The sequence below is a fragment of the Rhamphochromis longiceps genome, linkage group LG23 (genome assembly GCF_057381845.1).
Source record: "Rhamphochromis longiceps isolate RC_006_pf linkage group LG23, R_longiceps_female_GT1.1, whole genome shotgun sequence".
Lineage (NCBI taxonomy): Eukaryota > Metazoa > Chordata > Actinopteri > Cichliformes > Cichlidae > Rhamphochromis > Rhamphochromis longiceps.
The window spans coordinates 3,482,745-3,490,155 of NC_140578.1; the positions used below are offsets into that span (position 1 = coordinate 3,482,745).

General features: G+C 41.9%; 1 long non-coding RNA gene across 1 annotated transcript; it reads right to left on the reverse strand.

The window, feature by feature from the left end:
* Positions 1–411: 411 nt before the first annotated feature.
* Positions 412–5,348, reverse strand: LOC146641008 (uncharacterized). The gene is made up of 3 exons (XR_014909633.1): positions 3,782–5,348; positions 1,959–2,045; positions 412–1,046 (listed from the first exon to the last, which is right to left on the reverse strand). It is a non-coding gene; the product is annotated as an uncharacterized LOC146641008 (long non-coding RNA).
* Between the last annotated feature and the right edge of the window lie 2,063 nt (positions 5,349–7,411).

Genomic DNA, 7,411 nt, shown 5'->3' on the forward strand with positions numbered 1-7,411 from the left:
TTCAATAATTCGCCTAATGGAGTCTCAGGGTTAGTTGGTGTGTGCGTGTGTCTAAGTAGGCAGTCGAGAGGGCTCAGAGTCAACTGTAAAGCGTCTTTAAAGAGAGCATTATCTCCGCCGATTTTCTCTAGTCCCTCAGTGAGGGGGAAACCGGATATGGGGTATCCTACTATTACCTGTTCTGGATTAGCCTTTGAACAGACATAACAGTTACTGTTTCCTAAATCACGAGCGGCTGTTCTGGCATTTTCATACCAGGCGTTAGCTCCTGCTCTAGAGGGTGCATAAAATGGTTTATTAGTGGCGTCTATGTTGCTATTTACTGATTGTAGGGAACGTAATGAGTGCATTAAGTAGGTGTCTTGCAAAATAGAGCATGAGGTATAGTCAGCAAAATATGACCTGCAGAAATGTGAACATGGTTGCAGTCTACAATACAACATAGCAAAGAAAAATCCTAAGGTTAATGCGATAAGTATGATAAATAACCTAAATATATAAGAAAAACAGTTCTTCAGTCGTCTCCTGGCCTGGTCCCAGGTTCGAGAGACACAGAATAAGCGTCGTGTGATGACAATGGGCATTTCATTTTCTCCATTATCAGGATGGAATGAGTCTAGCTTTATCAGGTTAGACATCATTTGGTACTTTTGGCTTTCTGTTCCTGCTGGATGTTCGAGTACCTTGCTGTGGCTCTTTCAGACGTTGTGTGTTAATCAGTGATTGCGTGTGTACACTGGATCCGGGCGCTGGCTCGCCTGAGATGTCATCTACCCGTGTGTGTTTATTTGCTCTAGTTCCGGGCGCTGGCTCGCCGGAGATGTCGTCTGCTTGATCCGACGCCTGAGATGGTCCGATTGGGCTGGTCTTAACCCTGCTGGCATGAATCCACTGAGGTTGTCCGTCTGTGAGGATGCTGGTTCTTCGTCACTGCCAGTACAGTCTGGGGCTGGAACACGCGCGGCCTCCCAGAGAGTCCTTGGTTTTAGTGGCTTCTCCAACATGCATCTCCTTGTCTCCACTGGTGGAACTGTGGAGGGGAAAGGCTGAGAGAGACAAACTTTCTGATAGTTATTATTCAGTTTTTCTACCAGGTTGTGAACATCAGTGGACAATGCAATATACATCACCTTCTACTAGCGGTGCCCCTCTGGAAGCTGACCATGGTGTTGGAAATAGTCTTATTTCAAATGGAAATAATTTGGTTACTCTAGATGGAGTCATTCTAATCTCACACAGGACTTGAGTAAGTAATTTGACCCAGGTCATTAAAGTTTTAGCACACTTTTGAATTACTTCTAATGTGAATTAAGATCCTCTATCACTGTTAATCTTGTGAGGTATTCCGAATCTGGGTATTATTTCATTGCTCAACTTTTGACAGACTACTTCTGCAGTTTCTTTTGAGGTTGGATAAGCTTCTACTCATTTACTAAATTGATCCACTATTACCAGTAAGTACTTGATGCTTCCTTGCGCTGGCATATGTGTAAAATCAATTTGTAATGTATGAAATGGAAAATCTGGTTGTGGTAAATGCTGATGTTTTGCTTTTGAGCTACCTACATTAGTTCGCGCACATGTTAGACAGGTTGCTAATATGCTTTTTACTGCATGCAATGTTTTCTCAATTACAAATCTTGATTTTATTGCCCCTATTACCCCTCTTTGTCCGACATGACTCACACAGTGAAAATGTCGGGCAAGGACTGGCATCAGGGAATATGGGAGGGCAATCAAACCCTTAAGATTTTTGTATAGGCCATCTCTGTCTTCTAAGGTACAGTCATTATTCTATGCAGAGGTTTGCTCTTGTATGAATTTTAAATCAACATTTGTGTCTAAATAGTCTGGGAGTGTAACAAGTGGCAGCTGTAGGGGCACAGATAATACTTCCTGCGGAGGTGGGAGCTGTGATGCAGCTGCAGCCTTTGCTGTCACGTCTGCTAAGGCATTACCTGTTGCTTCGTCTGTGTCAGCTGTACTGTGTCCTTTCGTTTTTTACAACTGCAACGGCCGATGGCAGCTGTATAGCCTGAAAAAGTCTTTGAACAAAATCAGAATTTAGCAATTTATTTTCCACCAGCAGATCTAAATCCTCTCTGTCTCCACAATGTGCCAAAGTCATGCACAACGCCAAATGCATAGCGGCTGTCTGTGTAAATCGTCACATGCTTATCCAAATGTAGCTCACAGGCGCGTATTAAAGCCATGAGCTCTGCTTTTTGTGCTGAGTGAAATGGTAATGAGTGAGCCTCTAGTATGATGTCAGGCAATGTCACCACTGAATAGCCACAAAGAAATGAGTTGTCACTCGGCCTTGAACAGGACCCGTCCACATAAACCGTGGCTGAGTCTGGGATAGGTGTTTGCTCTAAATCTGGACGTGGTGCTGTCGATTCCTGTATACGTGTCATGCAGTCATGATCATCAAGCCTGTCTGAGCCATCAGAAGAACACAGCATAGGATCAATAAATGTGCTGGCGAATTGGGTGTGCTGCTCGCTTTTATAGTGAGATTTGCATATGTTGTGTAGTTATGTTTGCTAGAATGGTCGTGACCTGGTGATTGGTGTGTAGAATAGTGTCATGTGAGAGTGTGAGCTTCTCGCAGTCCCTTATCATGATAGAGCAAGCTGCTACTGCCCTCAGGCAGGCCGGCATTCCTGAACAATTCAGGCAGCACCTTTGAGTGGCGGAGGTCAGCACTCCCTGTAATGCATTGAAAGAGGCAGTCATTTCTGTGGACCACAGTATTCGAGGAGGCTTGTCTTTTTTTTACAACAGTCACGCAGAATGTGGTCATGAAAAGAACAGTCTGGTATCCACTGTCTGCAATAGTTCACCATGCCCAGGAAGGACAACATTTCCTTCTGTGTAGTGGGACGAGGGACAGAGGTCACAGCTTTGACCCTGTCAGCAGTCATGGAACGTTTTCCGTGAGACAGTGTGAATCCCAAATATTGAACAGAAGTCTGACAGTACTGCATTTTCTTTGCAGATGCTTTGTGGCCAGTCTTTTGGAGGTGCTGGAGAAGCATGTGTGTAGCAGTTTGACACAGTTTTTCACTTTCAGCACAGAGGAGGAGGTCATCCACATGTGGATCAGGGTGCAGCCCTGGAGGAGTGAAGCACCATTGAGAAAGCAGCAGAGCTGTCTATCATGCCTTGGGGCAAACGAGTCCAAGTGTACTGCTTATTTCTATGTGTGAATGCAAATAACGGCTGTGTGTCTTACTGAGAAAAAGGAGCGGAGCATAAATCCACCACGGTAAAGTGTGTATGCAATGCATGTCAATATGCTGTGAACATCTGAAACGAGAGGTGGCAGAGGAATGTTGACTGCATTAATTTGCCTTAAGTCTTGTATGAAACGCCATACGCCAGGTTTGTTAGGCTTTGGCACAGGATTGACAGGAGTATTATATGGAGATACTGTAGGCTTTATTACTCCTGTAGTCTCTAAATCTCCTGTCATGACATCTAGGGCTGCGGCTTTTTCGGCAGAAATGGGATGTTGCTTGACATATACTGGCTTGTTGTGTTTTAATAGGTGTACGTGATAAAGTGTACAGTCAATAAATCCTATATCATTCTCACTTTTAGACCACAATGTCATATTCTGGTATTCAGCTGGCAATGTAACTGCAGAAATAGTACAGTCGATAGGGTAGGTTAGATCTATGTGACGACATATTTCGTAACCTATGTCTGAGTTATGTAACAAAATCACTGTTTGACCTTAGAGAAACAAAAGTGTGGCTCCCAGTCATGGGATTACCTGTTAGTGGCGTCTGTACACGTTTTTTTTGGCACAGTGTGTGACATAGAGTACCGGACAAAAAGGATGTTGAGTTCATTCTCTGCTGAGGGTCCAGCTGACACAGAGGATGTTCCTTCTCCATCATGTCGGTACATAGGGCAGAGAAAACATAAGCTGTTATCAGTGTCAGCAAACATTTCACACTTTGTGTTAAATTAAATACACAAATTCATTTTTGCTCTGGGTGTCTGCGGCTGCTGGAAAACTGAGCTAAATTTGCACCTCTAGCTTGTCCAACAGTGCATAAAGCGTTTTATGAATACTAGGATAGATTCATCAGGCTTCTGTTTACACATAGTTACTGCATTTAAGTCAATTTTGTCTCTGGACATTGTTAGCAGGAATTTCTTTAGATTCTTAAAGAAATTGGTGATTTTGTCATTATTTACCCACAAAAACTCTGCAGTTGTGGATGCTTTATCATGCTTTGGGTCTGTTTGTTTACTACCGCGAGTGTTGGCGTGAGGACCTTTGTCATTCCGGCTTTGTTTTTCCTTTTTTCTTTTAGATAAGTCTTTATTAAAGTTCGGGTAACAGGTATTTCTTTAGCTACCTCTAAACCTCTAGCTACGATATCGTGGCGTTTCATGTGGGTGTCTATTGTGGACACTGCCTGATGCAAAAGTTTTTTCATAGACGTCTAAATTGTTTTTCATAAGTTCCTCACATTCTTCTTTCAAAAGTTTTTCTCTCTTTCTATGTTCTGCTAATTCTTCCTCGCGGCGTATATATTGTTTTTCCTGATCCTGTTTAAAGAGATGGCTAAGATCCGTTGCATATGATTCAGGTTTTTTGTCACTGTCTTTTAAGCTGGTTGGATCAAAGCGCTCACGTTGTTTGCATGCGGCTGCTGCAGTAACTATTAATTCGGTCTCATCTTCGTAAGGCGGCGGGGCTGTGGGCTGAATGGCTGAGCATGCAAGACTAGCTTTTCCCGCAGTAGATTTATTTTCTTTGCTAGAGCCTGCACTAGTTTTATTTGATGTTAAAGTATCTACGCCTGGTTCCGGTCCCTTTTTCCATAGCGGTAACATTTGATGCATCACGTCGCGGCATTCTATCATATTTTCTACAGGACTTTTTAAGCAGACTACTTTTCTTATCACAAATGATATTCAACATTTCTACTGACCTGGTTTCTGGCGATAATCGTTCGGGATAAGGCTCCGAAAAGAGATTAGAATGCATTGTACTCACAGTCCGTAAGTTGTAAACAAAGTCAGTCACATAAGCACTCCCGCATGTTCTGGATACGTGATCATGGACGTCTTCACCGATTCGCGGACGTAGGTTACACGTAACCGGAAATGGGAGTCGTACTGAGCTGTTGTTTGAGACTTTAAATTTAATTTTTTTTGGTTTTACAGGTAATTTTGATTTTTTATCGGACTTGTCTGTGGTTTTTGAATTATTCTGACCCATGTTCAGTGATTTCCAGAGGGGTTTACACGCTTGAAGGATTTATGTTAGTATTTTCGCTGCGGCACAGCTGAGGTTACTTTAAATTTATTGCTAGCAATTTTTTGTTTGTGTGAGCAACTCTCACATAGCGAGCAACTTCTCGCTTAACGAGCAACTTCTCGTAAAACAACAGGCAACTTCCTGTGTCTTTCTGCTTTTAATTTACTGCTTTTAACCCTTGTATGGTAATCGGGTCTGTGAGACCCGTTTTCAGTTTTCTTTCGTTTTTTTTTGTTTTTTTTTTTAACAAAATTAAATTTAATTATTTACTAGCTTTCTGTGAGTGAGCAACTTCTCACTTTTTAACGTACGTTTCAAGATAACAGGCAACTTCCTGTGTCACTCTTTGGTGAGCAACTTCTCACTTAACGAGAAGTATTTAAGACAACAGGCAACTTCCTGTGTCACTCTTTCTGAGCAACTTCTCACTTAACGAGAAGTATTTAAGACAACAGGCAGCTTCCTGTGTCACTCTTTTGAGTGAGCAACTTAAACAAAATTAAAATATTCAAGACAACAGGCAACTTCCTGTGTCCACCAACACCACACAAGGGTTAATTTACTTTATTCGGGGACTGAGGAAGTCAGTCAGTGTATCTCTCTGGATCACTAAGTGAAACTTCGTCAGCATATCCCGTTTTTTTTATGGATCGATCACTGAGAGAGGTATAATATGGTCTCTATATAAATATGAAAGACGCATATTTACCTTCTGTCAGCGGATCCCACTTCTGACACCAAAATTGAAGGAAATTGCCATCCCGGGTTTCCTCCGTGGCGTGAGCGATAAGCAGAGTTTTGTCCTTTCCTTCTAAGATTCCTAATTATTTAAAGTAACACTCAGGTATGCCATTCAGCTGGGTTAGTTACGACGTCGGGAGCAGCTTGGGAGAACAAGGAAACACAGACTGCTTCAGGTTGTCTTCCCAAATCGACTCAAAGGTTTATTTAGTACATAACAGCTTATATAGAGAAAAAAAAGGTTCGTGTGTCAGCAAGTTCTCAGTTCAAACCAGTACAGACCAAATAAGGAAACGTCTTCCTGCCTTGTGAGCAAAGAAGTATCCTGTGTGTAGTTTATCAGTTCAGCTACAATTTATGATCATCCCAGCAAAATACACAGAATACAGAGTTCTTTCATTAGTGAATTCTGAAACAAACCACCTGGCCTTTAACGAGCCTTTTTCTAAGAGATAAGGAAGGGAGGATGGGAGTAAGGAAGTGGTCTCGTCTCTGTGGTGTTTTCGACCTTCTGGTACCAGCTTGTGAGTCTTACACATTAATTCTTGGGTCACAGAGAAAGAGAAAAACAACTAGTAGATGGGCCTTATTGAGTAACAGAGTTTTCCTGCATAATGTCACTATAAAACAATATCCAGTAAATGCTACCATGGTACTAAAATACCTAACAGTAGTGATGCATCAAAATCCTAATTTGATTGTGCCTTAACATCCTGTACTTAACTAAAAGTAGTAGTGGTAGTTCCAACCATAGACTCTGTGTATGGTTATGTATACTTAGACCCATGACTCACGCGCTGTTTGGTGAACTCCTGTTTGGATCATTTTATTTTAGCCCTTTGGCCCCTGCTAGTGTTTAGGAAACAGTGGTGTGTAAAGTTATCAGCTAACTAGGAAGCTTGCTTAACAAGCCGTTTCCATAGATCCTGTGTACAGACAGGAGAGTGTGGTGTGCAAAAGTCTATATTATTACCAAAATAAATCATAGAGCTATTCATCACCTGCTCAAGTGTAGCAGAAGTAAGAACAATGTTTTTTGTCAGCTGAATGGGAATAAATAGAAACACTCTAATCTGTACTTAAGCTACTTTCTGCAGTTCCAGTATTTCACTCCTTTCAAGGGCATGTTCAAAAAGCACAAAAACAAAAAACAACAAATGGATCGGATCTACTCTACGGAAACAAGCTGAAAAATATTCCTTAGAAGCCATCACAAACCATGAATGGTCCCGTCCTCCGAGATGGAATTATGTGAATGACTGAGAGTCTGGTGCAAAGTGGCTCTTGAGATGACTGGTTTTGGAAAAACCTCAGCACTGAAAGCAGTAACGCATGACAGAAAAAGACTTAGTTGCCAGTATTTTGATGCTGCGGTAGACAACGCTG